Here is a 27,124-nt window from a genome sequence, read left to right as displayed (position 1 = left end):
TCCTGTAGTTTTAGTCGGTTTTTGTTGCGTAATAAGACTGACACTGGATTAAGCCTAAATTTTGTGCCATGTGTTGTCCTTTCCCACTATATGTTCCGAGGTCTAAGAATCAGAGTAGAGTGAAAAATAAACACTCTACAGGAGAACTCTTGTTGTTATAAGTTATTGTCAGGAATAACAGACCAGAGGGAAAATAGCCCCAATTGGAATAGCTCTCAAGAGACCCTAATTAAGGTATAAAATGTACTTTGAGCATGAACCAATGATACTCTGAAAGTATTAATGTGTAAAATATTGCTACATCGATTACAATGTATACTTTTATTTGTTCACTCATTCCAGAACAGTATTTAAATAATCAATGTACTTAAATCCAGATCAAATATATTGACAATTTGTATTTACTTTTTCTATCCTTCCGCACATGCGTCCTGTTGAGACTCCGATGCCTCCCGCCCGAACCAGAAGTGCCGGAATGGGAAGTGCAGCCTGAAGAGGAAGTGGGGCCACACAATAAGTCCGACCAGGTTCTGCGAGCCTATGAGCAACTGGGGGAGAGAGAGTCTGGGGAGGAGAGAGGCGCCTGGGTGGGGAGAGAGAGAGCTGAACCGCAAGTGGCGGCCGGTGGGGGGGAAGAGAGAGAGAGCCTGGGGGAAGAGAGAGCTTGGGGGGTAGGGAGCTGGGGGGGGAGAGAGAAAGCTTGGGGAGGGGGGAGGGAGCTGGGGGAGAGAGAGAAAGCTGGGGTGGGGGGAGAGAGAGCTTGGGGAGGGGGGAGGGAGCTGGGGGAGAGAGAGAAAGCTGGGGTGGGGGGAGAGAGAGCTTGGGGGGGGGGAAGAGAGAACTTGAGGGGGAGAGAGAGCTTGTGGGGGAGAGAGGGAATGGCGAGAGGGGGGAGAGAGAGCTTGGGGGGAGGGAGCTGGGGGGGGAGAGAGAAAGCTTGGGGAGGGGGGAGGGAGCTGGGGGAGAGAGAGAAAGCTGGGGTGGGGGGAGAGAGAGCTTGGGGGGGGGGAAGAGAGAACTTGAGGGGGAGAGAGAGCTTGTGGGGGAGAGAGGGAATGGCGAGAGGGGGGAGAGAGAGCTTGGGGGGAGGGAGCTGGGGGGAGAGAGAGAGAGAGAGAGACTGGGGGAAGAGGGAGCTTGCGGGGGGGGTAGGGAGCTGGGGGAGCGAGAGAAAGCTGGGGGGGAGAGAGAGCTTGTGGGGGAGAGAGAGAGCTTGGAGGGAGAGGGAGCTTGAGGGGGAGGGAGTTGGGGGAGAGAGAAAGCTGGGGGGGGAGAGAGAGTTTGGAGGGAGAGAGAGCTTGGGGAGGGAAGGGAGCTGGGGGGGGGGAGAGCTAGGGGGAGAGAGAAAGCTGGGGGAGGGGGAGAGAGAGAGAGAGAGAGAGAGAGAGAGAGTGAGCCTGGAGGGGAGAGAGAGAGCTTGGGGGCGAGGGAGACAGGGTGGGGAGGAGGGAGAAGAGAGAGACATGGATGGGATTGGAGAGGAGAGAGTTTCTTCCAATCCAGAAGTCACGACACTTTCACTATTCACTTCATACCCAGTAAACCTGTTAACAATCCGCACACAATGCCCCATCTATGGCAGGGGGAGGTGGATCATGCACTTGCACTGGGGTAAGGGACTTCAGCTGCGGGAGGCAGCACTTGTGCTGTGGGGCAAGGGACTTTGGCTGGGGGGAGGAACGCACTTGCACTGGCTTAAGGGACTTCGGCTGGCACTTGGTGGCTTCTGGGGAGAACTATCCTCTGTGGCTTCTGGAAGTCAAAGTGGATCGAGTTACAATTTGCGAAGTCAGTGAGAAGTTGGGCTGGGCGGTTCCAGTTACACAGTCCAGAGAAACTTCAGGGTATGGCTTATCCTCCAAGGGGGCCAATCAGGGACAAGGGCAGCCATTTTTACTACAAATAAACACATCCATAATTTAATATAATCGAAAGAATCCTGTAGAACTAAAATGAAAAACGAAATTAGCAATTTTAGTTGATTTACAAATTGTACTTGATGTGCATGTTGATATCATTATTAGTATGCCATAATACCCATGACTATTTAATACAAGAAAAAACAAGGTGAGAACTAAACTAATACTGAGCACACCATGATCCAGGGAAAGTTTTATTTGCAGAATGTCCAAATGATGTTGTCATCTAAAATATGAGAATGTAAATTCACTTGGATCATGTCTTTTGGGAAGTATAAAGTAGACCCAAAATTCAATTTATTTTTTGATGGCATTGCTTACAGATACAGAAAACTAAATGTTGCTGTAGCAGAGCATCGAACAGCATCTGCTGTTAGTTAGACTTGCCTTTGCATGTTTAGGTTTTTGCGTGACAAGTTGCTGAAAGTGCGAGCTGATAACATCGCAGCGAGGGAATCAGGGCATCTGGGACCTGAATGAACAGGGAAAGTAACTGTGTATCTCTTTAACTAATCAGATTGAAGAATTATGAAATAAACAGCTCACGGACTGAGAAGGAAGTGTAAATTAGAGTGGCTGAATTCAATGTCAAATCAGTCGGGAAGAAAGATTGGATTAAGAGAGAGAAAAAGAGACACAAAGGAAAATAAAAAAATATAAAATTGAAATACATTTTTAAAATCGCCAACAATTAAAACCTGGAGGAATGAGACTCCACACGTAATGGTTAATTTTCAGTGCCAGAGAGGTTGATTGACAGTAATTAACACTTATCACATCATTAAAAGGGTACTTAGACTTGAAATGACAAGACTTAACTTCCTATGGCGAATTTAGTTTGTATCTACCCCCGAAATACAACAACTTGCCGTCATTTAATGTAATTCCACGGTGGGGCAGACAACGAGATGCCATTTTCGCAAAGTGCGGCAATGCAGACAGCAATCTTTGGATATTTGCGTTTAACCTCGCATCAGCCAAGGTGCTTGGCTTTTTGCGCATGAATAACGAGGAGCGCCGTTAACCGAACTGTTATTTTAACAGCAATATCTGGCCCAGTGTTAAAATCTTGAAACTAATTCATCATAAAGAAATGCACTTATATATTCCTTATACACTCTTTATAGACTCATACCCATGCGTATTACACAACGGAGTTCAATTTTGAGGCACAGATTACTTTGGATTTGGAATCCTGTTTCTTGATACAATACATTTTGCGAAATTATACATTGATTTTTAATTTTAATTATCAATAACATACCAAGCTCAGGTCGCCCCTCCCTATCTCTGTAATCTCCTCCAGTCCCACAACTCCCGTGATATCTGCGCTGCTCCAGTTCTAGCCTCTTGAGCATCCTTGATTGAAATCACTCAACCATTGGTAGCCTAGCCCTGAGCTCTGGAATTTCTTCCCCAAACCTCTCCGCCTCTCTTTCCTTCTTTAAGACGCTCCTTAAAATCCACCTCTTTGTCTAAGCTTTTGGTCATCTGCCCTAATTTCTCCTTATGTGGCTCGGTGTCACCTTGGGATGTTTTACTACATTAAAAGCGCTATATAAATACAAGTTGTTGTTGTTGTTGTTCAGTCTCAATCTAATGTGGACACTCAACCAGCGCCAGTGGCTGTTTATTAACCAAACTCAAGCTATTAACAAACTATCTGAACCTCCTTCCTACCATGAATTGTATGTACTACTGTATTCACTTTTGTCATTGCTGGGTGATCATTTTAAACTATTAGTTGACCTCCTGTGGCATTACATATGAAGAGTCAAGCAGATTAGAAGGCGGTGGGATAATGGGATCGAGATGTTATATGGGGTGTGAGGGTCTGGGTTAAGGAGGGGAGGGGAAGGGAGAGGAGACAGCTGACAGGGAAGAGGGGTATTAGGACAGATGACCAAAAGCTTGGTCAAAGAGGTAGGTTTTAAGGAGCAGCTTAAAGGATGAGAGAGAGGTAGAGAGGTTTAGGAAGGGAATTCCAGAGCTTAGCGCCTCTGCAGCTGAAGGCACAGCCACCAATGGTGGAGGGATTAAAATGAGGGATGCGCAAGAGGCTAGAATTGGAAGAGTGCAGATATCTCAGAGGGTTGCAGGCAATGTTCCCTCTGAGCTGTGCACGTGGCTACACAATCGAGAAGATACCGCGCAGGCCACTGACAAGCTGTTCCTTCTAAGATACCGTGTGACCGCGCAGCAAATTTAAAAGGACAGTGCAAAAAAAATTAGCGTGAACGTTGGTTCTAGGGCTGGAGGAGGTTGCAGAGAAAGGGAAGGGTGTGGCCATAGATGGTTTGAAAACAAGGATACAAATTTTTAAACCCGGATGTTGCTCAACAGGGAGTCAATGTAGGTCAGTGAGCACAAGGATGATGGGTGAATAGGTCTTGGTACAAGTTAGGATAGGACATGGGCAGCAGAGTTTTGGATGAGCTTAAGTTTATGGAAGGTGGAAGATGCAAGGTCAGCCAGCAGTGTGTTGGAATAGTCGAGTCACAAAGTAACAAAGGCATAGATGAGGGTTTCAGCAGCCGATGAGCTGAGGCGGGGTAGAATCGGGCGATGTTACGGAGGTGGAAGTAGGCGGTCATAATAAGGGTGCAGATATTGTAAGCTGATCTCAGGGTCAAATACGACACCAAGGTTACGAACAGTCTGTTTCAGCCTCAGGCAGTTGCCAGTGTTGGTGAGTCTGTAGTCATACTTGTGTTGGTGAGTCTGTACTTATACCTGTGCGCCCCAAAGCTTCTAACGCTGAGCGAAGTTGACTCCTAATTGTTTGAAAGCAGCCCTTAAAGAAGCAATGGGTAAAACTGAACGGATTGTGTTGGTAGCATTTACAAAGTACTGCCCATGGTACTTGAAGGATGGAGCTTGGTTAAAGATCAGAGTTCCACCGAAAAATGAAAAAGGAAAAGTTGAAGGACACAAATGAGATGATATTAAAAATCGGAGCAGGATGAAGGAGAGTCACAGGTGAAAGTACTACAACTCAAGCTGCTGGGAGATAAACAGTGGAGCAGTTGGAGATTGCCATTATAAATGTTGATTTGAAATGTTGACAGAATATAGATGTAAAATTATGACAACAGGAAATGTTTTGGGATGGGAAATGCTTGTATTTTTAATATAATAATTGATGTTGGTATTGCAAAAGCTGGAACAAGGGCCAGAGCACTGTTACCTGGCTGGTGAGGTAGAGGTGGAGCTGCATTAATAATCTTCACATGATTCTACAAACAAGATAGCAGAACTTTTACTCATTTTTAGCTAATGTCCATTCAATCCATTTAATACTGAGATGAGGAGGAATTTCTTCTCTCACAAGGTTGTAAATCTATGGAATTCTCTGCCCCAGAGAGCTGTGGAGGCTGGGTCATTGAATATATTTAAAGCGGAGACTGACAGTTTTGAACGATAAGGGAATAAAGGGTTATGGGGAGTGGGTGGGGAAGTGGAGCTGAGTCCATGATCAGATCAGCCATGATCTTATTAAATGGCAGAGCAGGCTCGAGGGGCCAGGTGGACTACTCCTGCTCCTATTTCTTATGTTCTTAATCCATTTTTAAATGTGCAGGAATCGAGTAATGCGAAACACAGAAGAACAGTACAGTGATCTTATCCAGCAAATTGCTGAGCCATGCAGACTAAGTGCATCCCAGGTTTGATTTTTGATCTGTACTGAGGTAGCTAATTTCACCATAGTCAGGAGTATTATAATTGGGTTCAACACTCAGGGTTAGAGTGGAGAAAAATCACCAATGGTTCCTGTTCCTGATCGCTATGCAGTGACCCCTACTGGAAGTGTGTCTGCATGGAAATTGGGTGAGGACTGATCGAGCTCAGCTGTGATGCCTCTCCGTCCCCACCCAACAACTGAATACCCCGCTGATATTGTCGAGGAGTCATGAAAAATGGCCATTTCTGTGAGATCATGAAAAACTGTAGGATATGTGTCAGCAGAGTCAACATGGTCAGGCAAGTTGGATAAATGAAAAAATTGGTGGAGGCATATTTTGGAAAAGAAAAAAAATGACAGACAAGTACTCTACTGGCCCATTCAGTCTACCTTCATTACTTTTATTATGTGCCTATTTTTCACAAAAATTAGTGAAGGCTTGAATCTCAGTCCCTTAGTGAATTAGATAAGAATGCGTTAATTTGCAACACCTAAAGCTCTTGATGACAAATGCTGATTGCTAATTGGTCCCCGTGGAGGATAAGACACAGTCAGCAGTTTTTCTTTGAGCCATTCTGATTGCCTACTCCAGACAGAACAGAGATCACTTGGAACAGACAGGGCTCACTCTCATGTTAGACCTTCTCCCACCCCCCAAACAGGTTCCTGCCCCCATCCCCCATGTTCCTGACCTCCTCCCCCACCAAGTTTCTGAACCCCCCCCCCAGCCCATGTTGCTGACCTCCCCACAATGAGTTTCTGACCACCTCCCTCCCATCCCGGCCTTCCTGACCTACTCCCCTTGCCCAAATTCCTGACCTACTCCCCTGCCCAAATTCCTGACCTTCCCCACTGCCCAAATTTCTGACCCATGGAATCATGACCACCTTCCCCCAACAAGTTCCTGACCTCCCCGCCATAGATGAGTGCATTGTGTGTGAGTCACAGATTGTTAACAGGTTATTGGGTATGAAGTGAATAGTGACAGTTTTGTGATTTCCGGATTTCATCCAGTTCAATTATGTCACTTACCACACACATACCAAGCTTTACGAAAAATCAACCAGGTGCAGGGGGAAGAGCAGAAGAACATGGTGCAAGTGTAAAGGGGGTGGGGTTGGAAGAATGCGATCCATCTTAACATCTGGATCACATTCTCGCTGTCAAGCCCCCCCTTTAGGCCTAGATCATGTTCGTTTGCCATCCCCACTGTGCTCTGTATCCCCTACCGAGTTCCTGACCTCCTCTCCCCTCCCCTCACTCTCTCTCCCCTCCGATCCCCTCTCCCTGTCCTCTCTCTCTCTGCCTCCTCCCATTCGCTCTCTCTCTCCAACCTCTGATTTCCTTTCTCTCTCATAGAAGGTCACAGAAATGTTCATGTTGATAATCACAATGTTTTTCTTGGCAAAAATCCTGGAGGCTGCTTTAGTACAGTCATTGATTTTCAAAAGATAACCCAAAGCCCTTGTAGGAGGCTTAGGCTCAAGCAGCAGCTCCAGGCTCGGCAATGTGGTTCGGCCCCACTTCCACCTTCCTCATATATCGGACTGCGCATGTGCAAAAGGACACAAAAATGTTTGTGCAGATAATCACTTTGATTAGATAACTGCAATTTATGGAATGCATAATTATGCTGAATCTATACATTTTTCAATAATTTGATAACATTTGACAAGAAGTTTCTATTTCTGGCAAGACCATTATGCTTTTGTTGGATTCGTAGCAATAGACTACAGTTTTCAAAGCTATTTGTCAGGACGATTTTCATGTTATCCACAAGCTACCTTAGACACAAAAGGGAGCAATAGTTTAAAATATTTCAGTTTTAATTGTTAGTTACGAATACAGGAAGTACTTGCGAGTTAAAAATATGCACCATGGAATTTCTGTTATCTTTGAATTTCAGTGTAAAGGTTCTAAGAAAATATGCTAAACATCCTGAAGTCCTATATTGTCTGAAGAGAAAAAGCACAATTGTAAAGCAAACTGCTTGGCAAAAGCAATTCTCCAAGGAAAACTATTGCTACTAATAATAATGTCACATTTCACATTCTTTTTGTAACAAAAATTGTCTTTTCTTTTAATTCCTTACATAACTTCAATTGCAATTCCTGGACAAGCATCAGAAAAGGAGTTCAATCATAACGCCACCCATTGCTGCTTAAACAATACTCAGTATGGCCAGTGGCTTTATCTGTAACATGCAAAGTATGAGGTGAAACCTTGTTCCTCACTTCCAAAACAATGCCTGTGCTTTCTTACATATAAAAACCCCTGAATTTAAACCCGCTGCAGTTCTATGAATACATGGGGGAATTGGAGCTTAGAACACTTAAGTACTTCTTGTGAATACTAAAATATGGTCAAAGACTATTACCATGGGGACTACAGTATATAAGAATGAACTGCAGATAATATAAATGACTTATGTGCCTCCTCCCCACATCTCTGGCTGCTGGTTCAATGTGCTTATTTCTCATGCTGAAAAAGTGCTGTCTCGGGAGATTCATTTGATTATGATGTATTTTACTTGAGCACAGAAAGAAATAAGTTGGCTGATCACAGTCTGAGACAGAACCAGACCGTTCACAACTTGGTGTTCTATTTGACCCCGAGATGAGCTTCCGTCTCCATGTCCACTCCATCACCAAGACTGCCTACTTCCACCTCCATAACATTGCCAGTCTCTGCCCCTGTCTCATCTCATCTGATATCCTCATCCATGCTATTGCTACCTCTAGACTTCACTATTCCAATGCTCTCCTGGCCAGCCTCATTATCTTTCAACCTCCATAAACTTGAACTCATCCAAAACTCTCTGCAGGTATACTAACTCGCTCCAAATCCTGTTCACCCATTATCACTGTGCTCGCTGACCTACATTGGCTCTTGGTCCAGCAACACCTCGATTTAAAATTCTCATCCTTGTTTTCAAATCCCTCCCTATCTCTCTAACCTCCTCCAGCCCTACAACCTTCTGAGATCTCTGTGCTCCTCCAAATCTGCCATCTTGAGCATCCTCAATTTTAATCACTCCGCCATTGACGGCCATGCCTTCAGCTGTCTGGTAAGCTCTGGAACCCCCTTCCTAAACCTTTCTGCCTCTCTATCTCTCTCTCCTCCTTTAAGCTGCTCCTTAAAATATACCTCTTTGACCAAGCTTTTGGTCACCTGTCCTATCTCCTTATATGCCTCGGTGTCAAATTTTGTTTGATAATGCTCCTGTGAAGCACCTTGGGACGTTTTACTACGTTAAAGGCACTCTATAAATGCAAATTGTTGTTGTTGTTGATTGAACTGTGCATTTAACTTTTATAACAATGGAATTATAATTCCAGGTAAGATGCAATGAATGGGTAACTCAAACAAGATCCCAAATCACACGTTTATCTGAAAATAAACCTGGTCTTAAGTTTGAGTAACAGAAGAGAAAATCCATCCTTTCCTTGCAGCTCTTCTCTCGTGTACAATTATTGAAATGAATTTTTTGTATCATTAAGATTTAAAAGGAGGATAATGCTGGAGAGAGGAATGTATTCCATATTGCTGCATGGTGACTGCTAAGCAATGCTAAATCAGGAACAGTACCTGCTTTGACTGGGTATAGTGCTCTATTCACCCTGCTGATTTGTGACGATACCAGCTTTTGAATAAGCCTTTATTGCATTGTAAAAGGGGAGGTGCAAAGAGACCTGGGTGTCATGGTACATCAGTCATTGAAGGTAGGCATGCAGGTACAGCAGGCAGTAAAGAAAGCAAATGGCATGCTGGCCTTCATAGCGAGGGGATTTGAGTATAAGAGCAGGGAGGTCTTACTGCAGTTGTACAGGGCCTTGGAGAGACCACACCTTGAGTATTGTGTGCAGTTTTGGTCTCCTAATCTGAGGAAGGACGTGCTTGTTATTGAGGGAGTGCAGCGAAGGTTCACTAGACTGATTCCCGGGATGGCAGGACTGACCTATGAGGAGAGACTGGATCGACTGGGCCTGTATTCACTGGAGTTTAGAAGGATGAAAGGGGATCTCATAGAAACATATAAAATTCTGACGGGACGGGACAGGTTAGATGCAGGAAGAATGTTCCTATGTTGGGGAAGTCAAGAACCAGAGGACACAGTCTTAGGATAAGGGGTAAGCCATTTAGGACTGAGATGAGGAGAAACTTCTTCACTCAGAGAGTTGTTAACCTGTGGAATTCTCTACCGCAGAGAGTTGTTGATGCCAGTTCATTGAATATATTCAAGAGGGAGTTAGATATGGCCCTTACAGCTAAAGGGATCAAGGGGTATGGAGCAAAAGCAGGAAAGGGGTACTGAGGTGAATGATCAGCCATGCTCTTATTGAATGGCGGTGCAGGCTCGAAGGGCCAAATGGCCTACTCCTGCACCTATTTTCTATGTTTCTATAAGGGCAGGTCTCAGGCAAGTGCAGCATTCCAGAGCTTGAAATAAAGGTGCAGGTCCAGAGTGACCTTGACTTCACTACATGCCTCATGTGAATCTGTACTGAGGGGACAGGACTTTACAATACTCACTGGAATTTAGAAGAATGAGAGGGGATCTCATAGAAACTTATAAAATTCTGACCGGACTGGACAAGTTAGATGCAGGTAGAATGTTCCTGATGTTGGGGAAGTCCAGAACCAGGGGTCACCGTCTAAAGATAAGGGGGTAAGCCATATAGGACTGAGATGAGGAGAAACTTTTTCACCCAGAGAGTTGTGAACTTGTGGAATTCTCTGACGCAGAAAGTTGTGAGTCCAATTCGTTGGACATATTCAAAAGGGATGTGGGGGTATGGAGAGAAGGCAGGGGTGGGGTACTGAGGTTGTATGATCAGCCATGATCATATTGAATGGCGGTGCATGCTCGAAGGGCCGAATCGCCTGCTCCTGCACCTATTTTCTATGTTTCTATGTTTCATAGCGCAGCTAGGTCTTTGAACACAACCAATCTCAAGTTGTTTGAGATTGCTGTAATCCATTGGAAATTTGTTTTAGAAACAATTCATTTCACTTAAGGTTCTTTAAATCCATAACTGAAAGTAGCCATTATCCATTCAGTCAGTTGGAATTGTAGTTTGAATTGCAGAAGTTAAAGGATTGATCTACAGAAGTATGAATCTATGGGCCCGAAATTCAGTACCGCTGGACAGCTGGTGCCCCCCCCCACCAACCTTTTTGTGGCCATTAGCGCCAACATTTCTGAGTGGCTGGGCCACCCCATATTCAGCTCGAAAAGTGAACAAATGGGTTCCAGCGCTAATTAACCTTCCAAAGTGGATTTTTCAGCGATGTGGCTGTCTTAATTTGAGCGTTATCACCACTGAGAAATTCAGCATGCAGGTAAGGGTTTCTAATGAGCCAGCTGTCCCCTGGCCTTTTTAAAGGCCAGGATTTGCAGCAACGCCCTGAGGGAAAAAGGAGGTTGGAAGGATGGCTGGTGTAAGAGGTGCAAGGAGAGCCAAAAGGTTCACTGATATGGAGCTGGAGACACTGATGGACGGTGTGGAGGACAGAAGAAGAATACTGTCGTGGAAAGATCTGGCAGACCGCCGGTACATCATGCATAGAGGGAGATTGCAGGGGAGGTGTCAGGCACCTCCATATATGTTATTGGGTTCCTAACACAGATGAGACTGCACACAGGGAAGTTAAAGTAACAGTGACCTCAGTCTTTAATAAGACACTCCAGAGTGAGGAACAGGCTCCAGGGGCAGGCTTGTATACAGTGCTCCCAAAGGATGCTGAGATCCCTTGGGACTTCAGGGGATGTGCTCCCTGGTGGCAGAACATGGGAGTGCATGCTTTACAGATACACAACATCACTCTTTCCCCCCCCCCCCCCCCCAAGTCAAAGTGAAGGTGAGGCGGTCGGGAGCCTTTCTTTCCCTGGTGGACCGCCTCAGTACAATTGTCTGTTCTGGTGTGTTGGCTGTGCCCTCGCTGGGCTGACGTGTTGTTGGCCCTGCAGGGCTGCTGGGTGAGCCTGGCCTTGCTGGGCTATTGGGTGTGATAGGTTCGATTTCCTGGTCTGGGGTGGTGTCGTTGATTCTTTGGGTATGTGTGGGCTCGAAAAAGGTGGTGTCTGCTGTGGGGTGTTCAGGGCTGTCTGTGAATTGCAGCCTTGTATAGTCCAGGTGCTTTCTGCAAATTTATCCATTGTCTAGTTTGACTACAAACACCCTATTCCCTTCTTTAGCTATCACCGTGCCCGCTATCCACTTGGGACCATGTCCATAGTTTAGCACATACACAGGATCATTCAGATCAATTTCCCGTGACACAGTGGCGCGACCATCGTTTACATTTTGTTGCTGCCGCCTGCTCTCTACCTGATCATGCAGGTTGGGGTGAACCAGCGAGAGTCTGGTTTTAAGTGTCCTTTTCATGAGTAGCTCAGCCAGGGGCATCCCTGTGAGCAAGTGTGGTCTCGTGCAGTAGCTGAGCAGTACTCGGGACAGGCAGGTTTGGAGTGAGCCTTCTGTGACTCGTTTAAGGCTCTGTTTGATTGTTTGTACTGCCCGCTCTGCCTGCCCATTGGAGGCTGCTTTAAACGGGGCTGAGTGACATGTTTGATCCCACTGCGGATCATGAATTCTTTAAATTTGGCACTGGTGAAACATGGCCCGTTGTCACTGACCAGTATGTCAGGCAGGCCATGGTTGACAAACATGGCCCTCAGGCTTTCAATGGTGGCAGTGGCAGTGCTTTCCGACATTATTTCACATTCAATCCATTTTGAAAAAGTATTCACCACCACCAGGAACATTTTACCGAGAAATGGGCCCGCATAGTCGACATGTATCCTCGACCATGGTCGGGAGGGCCAGGACCACAAACTTAGTGGTGCCTCTCTGGGCACATTGCTCAACTGAGCACATACGCTGCATTGCCGTACACAGGACTCTAATTCAGAGTCGATACCGGGCCACCACACGTGGGATCTCGCTTTCATCATTACTATACCCGGGTGTGTGCTGTGGAGATCCGAGATGAACGTCTCCCTGCCCTTTTTTGGTAGCACTATGCGGTTACCCCACAACAGGCAGTCTGCCTGAATGGACAGCTCATCCTTTCGCCACTGGGACGGCTTGATTAACTCTTGCATTTCAATGGGGATGCTAGCCCAGCTCCCATGCAGTACACAGTTTTTTTACTAGGGACAGCAGAGGATCTTGGCTGGTCGAAGTCCTAATCTGGCGGGCCGTGATAGGTGATTTATCATTTTCAAACGCTTCCATGACCATCAACAAGTCTGCGGGCTGCGCCACCATCAACAAGTTTGCAGGCTGCGCAATTTCCACCCCCGTGGTGGGCAATGGTAGCCGACTGAGAGCATCCGCACAGTTCTCGGTGCCTGGCCTGTGGCGGATGCTATAGTTATACGCTGATAGCCCGAGTGCCCACCTTTGTATGCAGGCTGAGGCATTAGTATTTATCCCCTTGTTTTCAGCGAACAGGAATATGAGGGGCTTGTGATCAGTTTCAAGCTCAAATTTGAGGCCAAACAGGTACTGATGCATTTTCTTTACCCCGAAAACACACGCTAATGCCTCTTTCTCAATCATGCTGTAGGCCCACTTGGCCTTAGACAAGCTCCTGGAGGCATAGGCGACAGGTTGCAACCTCCCCGCAACGTTAGCTTGTTGTAATGCACACCCGACTCCGTACGGCGATGCATCACATGCTAGCACAAGTCTTTTACATGGGTTATACAATACAAGCAGCTTGTCGGTGCATAAAATGTTTTTGGCTTTCTCAAAAGTTTTTTTTCCCCATACCCAGTTCTCACCTTTATGCAATAACACATGTAGGGGCTCTAAGAGGGTGTGTAACCCCAGTAGGAAGTTACCAAAATAGTTGAGGAGTCCCAGGAATGACCGCAGCTCCGTGACGTTCTGTGACCTGGGCGCGTTCCTGATCACCTCTGTCTTGGCGTCTGTGGGCCGAATGCCATCCGCCGTCATCTTTCTCCCCAAAACCTCCACTTCTGTTGCCATGAAGATGCATTTTGACCTCTTTAGCCGCAGCCCAACGCGATCCAGTCGCTGGAGGACCTTCTCCAGGTTCTGTAGGTGCTCGATGGTGTCCCGACCCGTGACCAATATGTTGTCCTGAAAAACCATCGTGCGTGGTACTGACATCAGTAGGCTCTCCATGTTACTCTGGAAGATCGCTGCAGCCGACCAAATTCCAAACGGGCATCTGTTGTAGATAAACAGTCCCTTGTGCAGGTGAGGCCCTTCGAAGACTCCTCCAGCTCTTGCGTCATGTAGGCCAAAGTCAGGTCGAGCTTGGTGAATGTCTTGCCTCCTGCCAGCGTCATAAATAAGTTGTCTGCCTTAGGTAGTGGGTATTGGTCCTGCAGCGAGAAACGATTAATAGTTACTTTATAATCGCCGCAAATCCTGACCGTCCCATCACTTTTGAGTACTGGAACAATCGGGCTGGCCCACTCGCTGAATTCCACTGGGGCGATGATGCCCTCGCATTGCAGCCTGTCCAGCTCGATTTCCACTCTCTCCCGCATCATGCGAGGTACTGCTCGCGCCTTGTGGTGAATGGGTCATGCCTCTGGGACCAAGTGGATCCGTACCTTCGCCCCAGAAAAGTTTCTAATGCCTGGCTTAGAAAGGGAAGGAAATTTGTTGAGAACCTGGGTACATGAGGCCTCATCGACATGTGATAGCGCTTGGATGTCATCTCAGTTCCAGCGGATTTTGCCCAGCCAGCTCCTTCCAAGCAGTTTGGGGCCATCGCTCAGGACAATCCAGAGTGGCAGTTTATGCACCATGCCCTCGTAGGTGACTTTGACCATGGCGTTGCCCAGGACAGTGATAAGCTCTTTGGTGTACGTTCTCAGTTTCGTGTGGATGGGGCTCAGGGCTGGTCTGAGTGCCTTGTTGCACCACTGTCTCTCAAACATCTTTTTACTCATGATGGATTGGCTAGCGCCAGTGTCCAGTTCCATGGCTACGGGTAAGCCATTCAATTTTACATTTAGCATTATAGGTGGACATTTCGTTGAAAATGTGTGTACCCCATGTACTTCAGCATCTGCCTCCTCTCTCTGAGGCTCGAAATTGCTTTGATCCACCATGGACCGATCTTCCTCTGCCACGTGGTGGTTAGCAGGTTTTGCAGAGCTTGCAACTCATCTGCAAGCTCGTTGGAGGTGCCCCATTGTTCCACAGCTGTTGCAAACATATCGTTTGAAGCAGCATGAATAGGCTGAATAGAAGCCTCCACAACGCCAACAAGGTATGAATTGCCTTGCATTCATCCTTTGTTGCGGACTCTGAGTCATCTGGGTCACATGAGGCCTGCTGGCAGTTGCAGACTTGTGGCTTCTGCCCTGTACATTTCTGCTCGCAAACACAGTTCTAGTTAATTTATGAACATTGCTAGCATTTGTGTGCTAAGAGCTTTGTTTGGTGTTATCGCTGGTGGACATAAACACCTGTGCTATCGCAATGGCCTTACTGAGGGTTGGTGTCTCTACAGTCAAAAGTTTTCGTAGGATGGTCTCGTGGCCAATGCCTAGTGCAAAAAAGTCTTTGAGCATTAGCTCCAGGTAGCCATCAAACTCACATTGCACTGCAAGTTGCCTTAGCTCGGCGACATAGCTTGCCACTTCCTGACCTTCAGATCACTGGCAAGTGTAGAACCAATACCTCGCCATCAGCACGCTCTCCCTCGGTTATGATGCTCCTGAACCAGTGTACACAGCTCCTCATACGACTTATCTGTGGGTTTCACTAGAGCCAGAAGATTCTTCATGAGCCTGTAGGTCGGTGCCCCGCAGACCATGAGGAGGACCGCTCTCCTTTTTGCAGCGCTTCCTTCTCCGTCCAGCTCGTTGGCTACAAAGTACTGGCCTAGCTGTTCGACATAGGCTTCCCAGTCCTCACCCTCCGAGAACTTCTCCAGGATGCCCACAGTTTGTTGCATCTTTGCTTTGGATTTTTATCCTCATCGCCAGTTATTGTGTTCCTAACACAGATGAGACTGCACACAGAGTGGTTAAAGTAACAGTGACCTCAGTCTTTATTAAGATACTCCAGAGTAAGGAACAGGCATTAGGGGCCGGCTTATATACAGTGCTCCCAAGGGATGCTGCGATCCCTTGAGACTTCAGGGGAAGCGCTCCCAGGAGGGTGCTGGCCAGTCTGTACTCGACCCTTCCAGGGTGGCGATGGATTGACACCTCCTAGCTCTGAGGCGATGGGGATCCTCCTCCTCCTCCTTGGCTGGTACTGCTGGCTCGACCTCCAGTGGCTGTTCCCTGATGATGGCCAGGTTGTGCAGCATGCAGCAGACCACGACGATTATGGTGACCCGTTGAGCAACTTGCCAACAGAGCAATCCAGGCACCGGAATCTCTGCTTAAGGATGCCTACGCACTGCTCGATGATGATTGTATGCATGATCTGACACTGTCCTGGGGTTCCGCAGAGGAGTGAGCAGCCAAATGGACAGGAGATATCCCTTGTCCCCAAGCAGCCAACTGCAATCCTGATTTGGGCTGGTCAAGACGGCGGGCATACTGGTCTGGCGCAGAATGAACGAATCATGGCTGCTTCCTCCCTTGCCCGCTGCCTGTCTGCACGGTGCTGATGGCGACATCTTCTCCTGCATGCTGCCCTGCTTCTGAGCAGGTGTACCAGGTGTCACCCTCCCAACACACCTCCCATCCTCAGGCTGAACCCTGCCAAGCAGGTCTCTACAGCCCACAGGACTCCACTAAAGGGGTATGTGCAAACCTCTGAGCAGCACTCAGCAGGTTTAATGGAGCCAAAACAATTAATAAAACTATATCACAAGATAAATACTGCGGATGCTGGAAAATGAAATAAAAACACTAATATGCAATAAAAGTATTTACCTACCAAAGAGCCCCAGCGGTGTCGCGTTCGAGTACCACATTGAAAACTTCACGGGGGCACTGCCGGCAAATTTCGCTTTTCCTCGGTGAATTTCGCTGTCCTGATGGCTTTCAGCGGCCTGCACGCTGCTGCCCTCTCTGCTTGAAACTTCACCGTGCCATTTCCAGTGGAAGTGAACACTGCTCAAATCCTTCCCGAACTGAATATGGCTCGGGGAGGGAAAATTACCCGACCACGGCGGCTGATCGATTTTTCGATCGACTGCCCAAACTCCGCCGTAACCGTCCCTTCGGAGACATGAATTTCGGGCCCTATGAGTCAAAGACCATAGGGAGAATTTTAACTCCCTATTCTGGTGGTCGGCCAGCAGAATGTATCTTGCTGCCTGGAAGGTACTGCAAGAGGCCTGGTCCATTTTAACAGCGAGGCCTCATTAGCCTAGATGTAGCAAGCTGCCTGAAACAGATGCCCAGAGGCAGCTCACTAGGTTCTAGACAGTGAATATCGGGCAACCGACACCAATGTAAGTTGTTGATGGAGGGTTTCATGATCATAGAATGAGGGGAGGGGTGGTGCCCAGGATGCCAGTGGCGCAAACTTTATTTGTAGGGTTCTGAGGAGCATTGCTGCTTCTCCTGACCCTGTAAAGATAATTTTTTACCTTTAACCTATAAAGGTTTTTGCCTACCTGGTTAAACTGAGAGGAATGTCCATGGTGAATATTGCTCCCCATAGGTAGTTAAAATAGTTTTGGGGCCCTGTCATGTATGTACTTTTGGGATCACTAGCCACTTGATGGCGTCACTGTTGGAGGCCATTGGGTTGCACATGTGTGCAGCCCAAGTATAAAAGTCCAGCCATTTTGTATATTAGGCACCTTGGGCCTTAATAAAGCAGAGCCAAGATCATACCTCTTGGAGTTAAACAGTACTCAGTCTAACAGTTATTGCATACACAACAGGCCCTTTGTAGATCATAGGATCCTGATTTACTTAAATCATGAATGACCTGTTTAATCAGATGGGCGCCTCAATTGCCCAAGAAAACATTAAAATGGCTGAAGATTAATAAAAGAACAATAAATGTATCCTTGGATTTTAACTCTGGTCCCGGCCAGTTTCCACCAACATCTCTCTGTACTACTTTAAATTCTCTTATTGGACAGGACATTTGTTAAAAATGATAGCCTACTGCATCATAGTGTAATGGATAGTTTTAGTTAGTGTGCCCAAAGCCATGCAAGAGGCTCAGTACCTACCTATTAAAGGATTTTATGTAAAATCAGCTTCATACTTGCATGTACAAATGTGAAACCACATCTCACTGCTATAAGTCCACAGGCTCTGGCAAAGCTATTCTTCCCATCAATATGATCATCTTTTAGTGGAGCCCAAGCTTACTTTCTGCTACAATGTACCTATCAGAAAGAGTGCAAAAATGTTGGTTAGCCTGGTTGTAATGACAATTTAAAATAATGAGGTTGCACTATTCCTTTGAATGTTGCAGTAAAGTGGTAGAGCTTCTATTTCTAGCTATGGACAATGGAAACAGTAATTGTTTCCCTCACTGCACAAATCACCTAACATAAGTAGCTGTACAGTCAGACTGATAATCTTGGTATCATTTTGGCTTTTTCAGTTTTTTTGCTCCCACTAACATCAGAGACAAAGGTATGTTGTTGATTGTTATTTAATGGGATAATCTATTTAAATGTAAATTCAAGCTCTCCTGCCATACTTACTCCTGAGTACTACAACAAGAAGTCATCAGGTGATATATTTTCCAATTTTGTAAAGGAAAGTGTTAATTTTTTTTTACAACTAAATAGTAACAAATTAAAATGGCATCTCACCTCCCTTTACCACTGAATGATTTAATGAAACACGCTTTCATTAGGATTAGTGACAAACCTAGACAACCAGAACTGTTATAATGCTCAGTTTTCACTTTTCAAATAGTTTAACAGAGGGAATAATTCAGAGAACTCATAGGTGTCCGGCATGATCAGTAGACACTGTGAAGTAATTTCATCCACTTGTGTTATCTATTGCATTGTGCATGGACGTGCTGGTTAGCACTTGAGTGTCTGACAGTTCGGTGTCATCACAAAATGCACCAAAAATGTTAGTAGGCTCTGCCTCACGAAAATAGAGATCAGAGTGACGACATCACAGGAGAACAGTCGGACTGATGCAGGTCCATCAAGATTAGTCACAGATAGAAATAGTGAGCCTTCTGCATCTCCTGCAGTTCCTCATTACGGTTTGCAATTTCACTCTCCATGGTACTAAGTGAATAAAAGGATATGTTAGGTAGTTCAACACAAAGCCCTATGGATTACAAAGGGATAGCACAGTACCAAAACATAATAAATACACGACTTGCAAAATTGCCTCCCGTTTGCTTTTGTTGTAAAGAATTCCATGCACAAATCATCATCCCTTAATTTCCTGTTACCGATATTTACAATGTATCATAGAATTACATAGAATATATAGCACAGAAACAAGCCATTTGGCCCAACTAGTCTGTGCTGGTGTTTATACTCCACATGAGTCTCCTCCCATTCCATCCATCTCATCTCAGCCTTTCAGCGTGTCACTTTTTCCCATCTCTCCCCTGTACTCATCTAGTTTCCTTTTGAAAGCATCTAAGATATTTGCCGCAAACAGTATCTGTGGTAGCAAGCTCCACATTCTAATCACTCGCTGAGTAAGGAAATGTCTCCTTATTTCCCGATTCGATTTATTAGTAACTCTTGTATTTATGGCCCTTAGTTTTGGATTCTCCCACAAGTGGAAACACTCTCTCCACATCTACCCTATCTAACCCATTCATATGTTTAATGACCTCTATCAGGTCTCCTCTAAGTCTTCTCTTTTCTAAAGAAAAAGCCACGATCTATTCAACCTTTCTCGATAACTATATTCCTCACTGATGGCAGAGCCCAACATGTGAGTGCAAAAGACAAGGCTGAAGAGTTTGCAATCATCTTCAGCCAGAAGTGCCAAGTGGATGATCCATCTCTCCCTCCTCATGAGGACCCACCATCACAGAAGGCAGTCTTCAGCCAACTTGAATCACTCCACGTGATATCAAGAAACGGTTGAGTGCACTGGACACAGCAAAAGCTATGGGTCCCGACTGTTGGGGTAAAATAGCGACCACGGATTCACTCAGACGAAACCTTCAGTTCACCGGCTTTATTATTTGAACATGCTCGGGAAATGTTCCGATGAACGCTTCAAAGTACAAGAGTTCTACAAGCATAGTTGTATGAGTTTTTGAGGTGTGCGACCCTCCACAAAACCACCGATTGGCCTACTGCTCAGACTGGCTCTGAGTGGTCCTCCCCCACCTGTCCATCTCCCATGGTGTCACCATTCTGGAATGAGTTCAACTTTGCCTCAGTTTCTCGTGACGTGTTGATTGACCTTGCTTCCCAGGATATGGTACCTTTCTAGGATATTGATTCTCCACTGCCCTTGTGTTTTAGTACTGAGTGTATGTTTTTGTAAAGTCCTTACACAATACCACAAATCCACACGAGGCAAATTCTATGGGCAAGGTCACTCCATGACCTGAACCTTTATTCACAGGACCAAGAAGTGATGACCCTGCGTGGGACCTCCCTTTATATACCTGGGTGACCAGGTGAGGAGTGTCTCCCACAAGTTCACCCCCTGTGGTCAAGGTGTGCATTTCTTAGGTGTATGCAGTGTTGTTACATAAAGGTTACATACATGACATCACCTCCCCCTCAAAATCTTATTGGGATCATAGCTTAAGCCTCTCGGATGGTCTGTGCTCTCTTGTGGAGCGCCGCAGTTGGAGCTCTGGTTGTTGTGCGTGGTATGCGTGTCTGTCACCTGTGGTGATTCCGGGCTGACCGTAGGGACTGTGCATGCTGCTGAATGTGCTTATTGCTCGTTCACTGGCGGTGATGTGAATACCATCTCATGATCTTCCTCAGGTTCCTCAGTGTCCATGCTGAACCTTTTTTTTACTTGGTCCAGATGCTTGCGGCATATCTGTCCATTGTTAAGTTTTACCGTTATGATCCTATTTCCCTCTTTGTCTGTTACAGTACCCTCAAGCCATTTGGGCCCAAAAGCGTGATTGAGAACAAATACGGGGTCATCAATTTCTATACATCTCCCCCTTGAATTTCGGTCATGGTACTCGCTTTGGGACTGGCGCTTGCCCTCAACAATGTCGCACAGGACTGGTTGAATGAGGGACAGCCGAGTTTTGAGTGTTCATTTCATGAATAGCTCCACGGGCGGGACCCCCGTGAGCAAGTGCAGTCGGGACCTATAGGCCAGCAGGAGGCACGGTAGGCGGCATTGAAGGGAGGGTCCTTGAATCCGGAGCATGCCTTGCTTTATGATTTGGACCGCACGTTCCACCTGGCCATTGGAGACCGGCTTGAATGGTGCTGTCCTCACATGGTTAATGCCATTACCCGACATGAACTCCTAGAATTCGTAGCTTGTGAAACATGGGCCATTAACGCTAACAAGGGTGTCCAGCAAGCCGTGGGTCGCAAAGACCGCGCGCAGACTCTCCACGGTGGTGGATGTCATGCACGAATTCAAAATGATGCACTCGATCCATTTCGAGTACACATCAACCACAATGAGAAACATTTTTCCCATGAACGGGCCCGCGTAGTCTACGTGAATGCGTGACCATGGCCTGGTGGGCCAGGGCCACAGGCTGAGCGGAGCCTCCCTGGGGGCATTACCTAGCTGGGCACACGTCGTGCACCTGCGAACACAGTGTTCCAGGTCTGAATCAATTCCCGGCCACCACACATGTGATCGGGCAATGGCCTTCACCAGCACGATGCCTGGGTGCTCGCTGTGCAGTTCCCTGATAAATGCTTCCCTGCCCCTCTGGGGCATGACTACCCGGCTGCCCCATAGTAGGCAGTCGGCTTGGATGGAGAGCTTATCCATCCGTCTGTGAAATGGTCTGACCTCCTCAGGGCATGCTCCGTGTGCGTGCGCCCAATCCCCAGTCAGGACACATTTCTTAATCAAGGATAGGAGGGGATCTCTGTTGGTCCAGATTTTGATCTGGCAGGCTGTGTTGGGGAAGCCTGCGCTGTCAAAGGCATCGACAGCCATGACCATCTCAGCGCTTTGCTCCGCTGCCCCCTCGGTGGTGGCCAGTGGAAGCCTGCTGAGCGCGTCAGCGCAATTTTCCGTGCCGGGCCGGTCCCGGATGGTGTAGTCATACGCAGCGAGCGTGAGAGCCCATCGCTGTATGCGAGCTGACGCATTGGCATTGAAAGCCTTGCTGTCTGACAGCAGGGATGTTAACGGCTTGTGGTCCATTTCTAATTCGAACCTCCTGCCAAAAAGGTACTGATGCATCTTTTTCACCCCATAGACACATGCGAGTGCTTCCTTCTCAACCATCCCATATCCCCAGTCAGCTTGAGAGAGCGACCTGGAGGCATAAGTCACAGGTTGTAGTTTGCCCTCAGCATTACCCTGCTGCAACACGCACCCAACCCTATAGGACGATGCATCACATGTCAGAACCAATTTCTTATGGGGGTCGTACATGGTCAACAACTTTTTGAAAAAAGTAGGTTCCGCGCCCGATTGAAAGCCTGTTCCTGACAGTCCCCCCCCAAAACCAATCACAACCCTTACGCAGGAGCACGTGTAGCGGCTCCAACAATGTGCTTAGGTTCGGCAGAATATTCCCGAAATAGTTCAAGAGTCCCAGAAATGAACGCAACTCCGATGTGTTGCAGGGCCTGGGCGCTCGTCGAATCGCCTCCATTTTGGATTTGGTAGGCCGAATCCCGTCTGCAGCAACCCTTCTGCCCAGAAATTCGACCTCGGGAACCAAAAACACACACTTAGACTTCTTGAGTCGCAGACCTACCCGGTCCAGTTGGCGTAGCATCTCCTCCAGGTTGTGGAGGTGTCCCTCGGTGTCACGACCGGTGATGAGGATGTCGTCCTGAAATACGATTGTTCCGGGAATGGATTTGAGCAGGCTTTCCATGTTTCTTTGAAAAATCGCGGCCGTTGAACGAATGCCAAACGGACACCTGTTGTAAACAAACAGTCCCTTGTGCGTGGTGATGGTGTTCAGTAGTTTAGATTCGTTGGCCAGTTCTTAGGTCATGTAGGCTGAAGTGAGGTCCAACTTAGTGAACAGCTTGCCGCCTGCCAGCGTGGCAAAAAGGTCCTCCGTTCTCGGGAGCGGGTATTGATCTTACATAGAAACATAGAAAATAGGTGCAGGAGTAGGCCATTCGGCCCTTTGAGCCTGCACCGCCATTCAATAAGATCATGGCTGATCATTCCCTCAGTACCCCTTTCCTGCTTTCTCTCCATACCCCTTGATCCCCTTAGCCGTAAGGGCCATGTCGAACTCCCTCTTGAATATATCCAATAAACTGGCATCAACAAATCTCTGCGGGTAATTCCATAGGTTAACAACTCTCTGAGTGATGAAGTTTCTCCTCATCTCAGTCCTAAATGGCCTACCCCTTATCCTAAGACTATGTCCCTTGGTTCTGGACTTCCCCAACATCGGGAATATTCTTCCCGCATCTAACCTGTCCAGTCCCGTCAGAATCTTATACATTTCTATGAGATCCCCTCTCATCCTTCTAAACTCCAGTGAATACAGGCCCAGTTGATCCAGTCTCTCCTCATATGACAGCCCAGCCATCCCTGGAATCAGTCTGGTGAACCTTTGCTGCACTCCCTCAATAGCAAGAACATCCTTCCTCAGATTAGGAGAACAAAACTGAACACAATATTCCAGGTGAGGCCTCACTAAGGCCCTGTACAACTGCAGTAAGACCTCCCTGCTCCGATACTCAAATCCCCTAGCTATGAAGGCCAACATACCATTTGCCTTCTTCACCGCCTGCTGTACATGATAGGTCCAAGTCAGCATGGATTTGTGAAAGGGAAATCATGCTTGACAAATCTTCTGGAATTTTTTGAGGATGTTTCCAGTAGAGTGGACAAGGGAGAACCAGTTGATGTGGTGTATTTGGACTTTCAGATGGCTTTCGACAAGGTCCCACACAAGAGATTAATGTGCAAAGTTAAAGCACATGGAATTGGGGATGGTGTGCTGACATGAATTGAGAACTGGTTGTCAGACAGGAAGCAAAGAGTAGGAGTAAATGGGTACTTTTCAGAATGGCAGGCAGTGACTAGTGGGGTACCGTAAGGTTCTGTGCTGAGGCCCCAGCTGTTTACATTGTACATTAATGATTTAGACAAGGAGATTAAATGTAGTATCTCCAAATTTGCGGATGACACTAAGTTGGGTGGCAGTGTGAGCTGCGAGGAGGATGCTATGAGGCTGCAGAGTGACTTGGATAGGTTAGGTGAGTGGGCAAATGCATGGCAGATGAAGTATAATGTGGATAAATGTGAGGTTATCCACTTTGGTGGTAAAAACAGAGAGACAGACTATTATCTGAATGGTGACAGATTAGGAAAAGGGGAGGTGCAACGAGACCTGGGTGTCATAGTACATCAGTCATTGAAGGTTGGCATGCAGGTACAGCAGGCGGTTAAGAAAGCAAATGGCATATTGACCTTCATAGTGAGGGGATTTGAGTACAGGAGCAGGGAGGTGTTACTACAGTTGTGTACAGTTTTGGTCTCCTAACTTGAGGAAGGACATTCTTGCTATTGAGGGAGTGCAGCGAAGGTTCACCAGACTGATTCCCGGGATGGCGGGACTGACATATCAAGAAAGATTGGATCAACTGGGCTTGTATTCACTGGAGTTCAGAAGAATGAGAGGGGATCTCATAGAAACATTTAAAATTCTGACAGGTTTAGACAGGTTAGATGCAGGAAGAATGTTCCCAATGTTGAGGAAGTCCAGAACCAGGGGTCACAGTCTAAGGATAAGGGGTAAGCCATTTAAGACCGAGATGAGGAGAAACTTCTTCACCCAGAGAGTGGTGAACCTGTGGAATCCTCTGCCACAGAAAGTTGTTGAGGCCAATTCACTAAATATATTCAAAAAGGAGTTAGATGTAGTCCTTACTACTAGGGGGACCAAGGGGTATGGCGAGAAAGCAGGAATGGGGTACTGAAGTTGCATGTTCAGCCATGAACTCATTGAATGGCGGTGCAGGCTTGAAGGGCCGAATGGCCGACTCCTGCACCTATTTTCTATGTTTCTATGTTTCTATGTACCTGTATGCCGACCTTCAATGACTGATGAACCATGACACCCAGGTCTCTTTGCACCTCCCCTTTTCCTAATCTGCCGCCATCCAGATAATATTCTGCCTTCGTATTTTTGCCCCCAAAATGGATAACCTCACATTTATCCACATTATATTGCATCTGCCATGCATTTGCCCACTCAACTAACCTGTCCAAGTCACCCTGCAGCCTCTTAGCGTCCTCCTCACAACTCATACCACCACCTAGTTTACTGTCATCTGCAAACTTGGAGATATTACACTTAATTCCTTCATCTAAATCTTTAATGTATATTGTAAAGAGCTGAGGTCCCAGCACTGAGGCCTGCAGCACTCCACTAGTCACTGCCTGCCATTCTGAAAAGGGACACCCGGTTGACAGTGGCCTTGTAGTCGCCACAGATTCTGATCGAGCCATCCGCTTTTAGGACGGGAACGATGGGGCTTGCCCAGTCGCTGAATTCAACGGGCAAGATGATGCCCTCTCTCAGCAACCAGTCCAACTCGCTCTCAATTTTCTCCCTCATCACATACGGCACAGCTCTGGCTTTGTGGTGCACTGGTCTGGTGTCCGGGGTGATGCGTATCACTACTTTGGTACCTTTGAACGTCCCGACGCCAGGTTGAAATAGTGATCAAATTGCTGTAGGACCTGTGAGCATGAACTTCGCTCCACAGATGACATGGCGTGCACATCCCCCAATTTCCAGTTCATCTCAGCTGACCAGCTCCTCCCCAACAGTGCGGGACCATTGCCCGGGACAATCCAGAGGGATAGCCAGTTCACCGATCCAGTGTGTGTGACCACCAACATTGCACTGCCTAGCACTGAAATGATTTCTTTGGTGTACGTCCGTAATTGCGTCTCAATGCGTTCTAGTTTGGGACTGCTGGCTTTGAGTGGCCACAGCTTTTAGAATTGTTGAACACTCATGAGTGACTGGCTGGCCCCCGTGTCCAGCTCCATACGTACAGGGATGCCGTTTAATAGGACTTTCATCATCATAGGTGGCGTTTTGGTATATGAGCTGTAAATGTTTGCCACATGAACCCGCTGAACTTCAGCGTCCATTGATTTGCCCCAAGCGTCATCCTGCCTCGCAGATCCCTCATGTGGTTCATCCGCCTCGTATATTAGCCTGGTTACAGGCTTTCTGCACATTCTGGCTAAGTGGCCACTGAGGTTACAATTTGTTACAAATGTTGAAACCTGCAAGTCCTGGCAGCATGTCTGCCCCCACACCTCCAGCATGAACTGAGATTCCCATTGTTGTGAACAAAAGAGCTGTTACAAGGCATTCCTCGCTGATTGTCCCTTTGACTGCTCTTGAGCACCTGTTAGTGGGTGTCAATGGCCCCATCCTGGGCCGCATTGTCCACTGTGGGGGGCATAAATGTCCGTTCAGCCTGACATTGTCTCTGTTGGAGACTTACTCTTGGGTCTATTGCTGCCTGGGGTATCTCGAACTGCCCTCGTCTGCCTGCAGGGCTCTGTGTTGCGTTTATGATATTGACTCCCTGATCCATCGCCACGTTAGAGGCAGAATTGCGCGCGTATATTATCTTGGTTTCCTCCTCCCCCGCCATAAAAGTCTGAGCCATCAACGCCACCGCTTACAAGGTCAAGTCCTTGGTATCAATTAGCTTTCTGAAAATCCCAGCATGACCGATGCCCTCAATAAAGAAATCCCTTAGCATCTCCCCCCTGCAGGCGTCTGTGAACTTAGAGGCTGGCCAAGCGCCGGAGCTCCACAAACGAAATCCGGTATGCTCTGTCCTTCCTGACGTCGGTGGGTATGGAATCTGTGTCGAGCCATGTGTACACTGCTCGCCAGTTTGAGGTGCTCACCGATTAGTTTGCTGAGCTCTTCGAAGGTTTTGTCTGCCGGCTTCTCGGGTGCTAGCGGGTCTTTCATGAGCGCGTAAGTCTTAGGTCCGCAACTGGTCAGCAGATGAGCCCTTCGCTTGTCTACCGCTGCGTCTCCCAGCCAGTCCGTCATGACAAAACTCTGCTGGAACCTCTCAATGAAATCGTCCCAATCCTCACCGACACAGTACCGTTCATCTGTGCTGCCGGTGGCCATTCTCGTGGGTCGTTGATTCCCGTTTCTCGTTGCCAATGTAAAGTTCTTACACAATACCACAAATCCACATGAGGCACATTCTATGGCAAGGTCTCTCCATGACCTGAACCTTTATTCACAGGACCAAGAAGTGATGACCCTGCATGGGACCTCCCTTTATATACCTGGATGACCAGGTGAGGAGTGTTTCCCACAAGTTCATCCCCTGTGGTCAAGGTGTGCATTTCTTACGTATATACAGTATTGCAGTGTTGTAACGTAAAGGTTACATACATGATATCTTTCATCTTCTATTTTCTATGCTAAGGGTCAATGCAGTGTTGGCTACTTCAGATGGTTCT

General features: G+C 47.1%; 1 long non-coding RNA gene across 2 annotated transcripts in view; it reads left to right on the top strand.

The window, feature by feature from the left end:
- LOC139278301 (uncharacterized) overlaps positions 1-27,124 on the top strand; it is a 113,059-nt gene that overhangs the window by 10,475 nt on the left and 75,460 nt on the right. The gene's annotated exons all lie outside the window — the stretch shown is intronic.

This window comes from Pristiophorus japonicus, chromosome 13, assembly GCF_044704955.1.
Source record: "Pristiophorus japonicus isolate sPriJap1 chromosome 13, sPriJap1.hap1, whole genome shotgun sequence".
Classification (NCBI taxonomy): domain Eukaryota; kingdom Metazoa; phylum Chordata; class Chondrichthyes; family Pristiophoridae; genus Pristiophorus; species Pristiophorus japonicus.
Note: the sequence above shows the minus strand (reverse complement) of the source record. Positions and strands in the feature narration are given on the sequence as shown.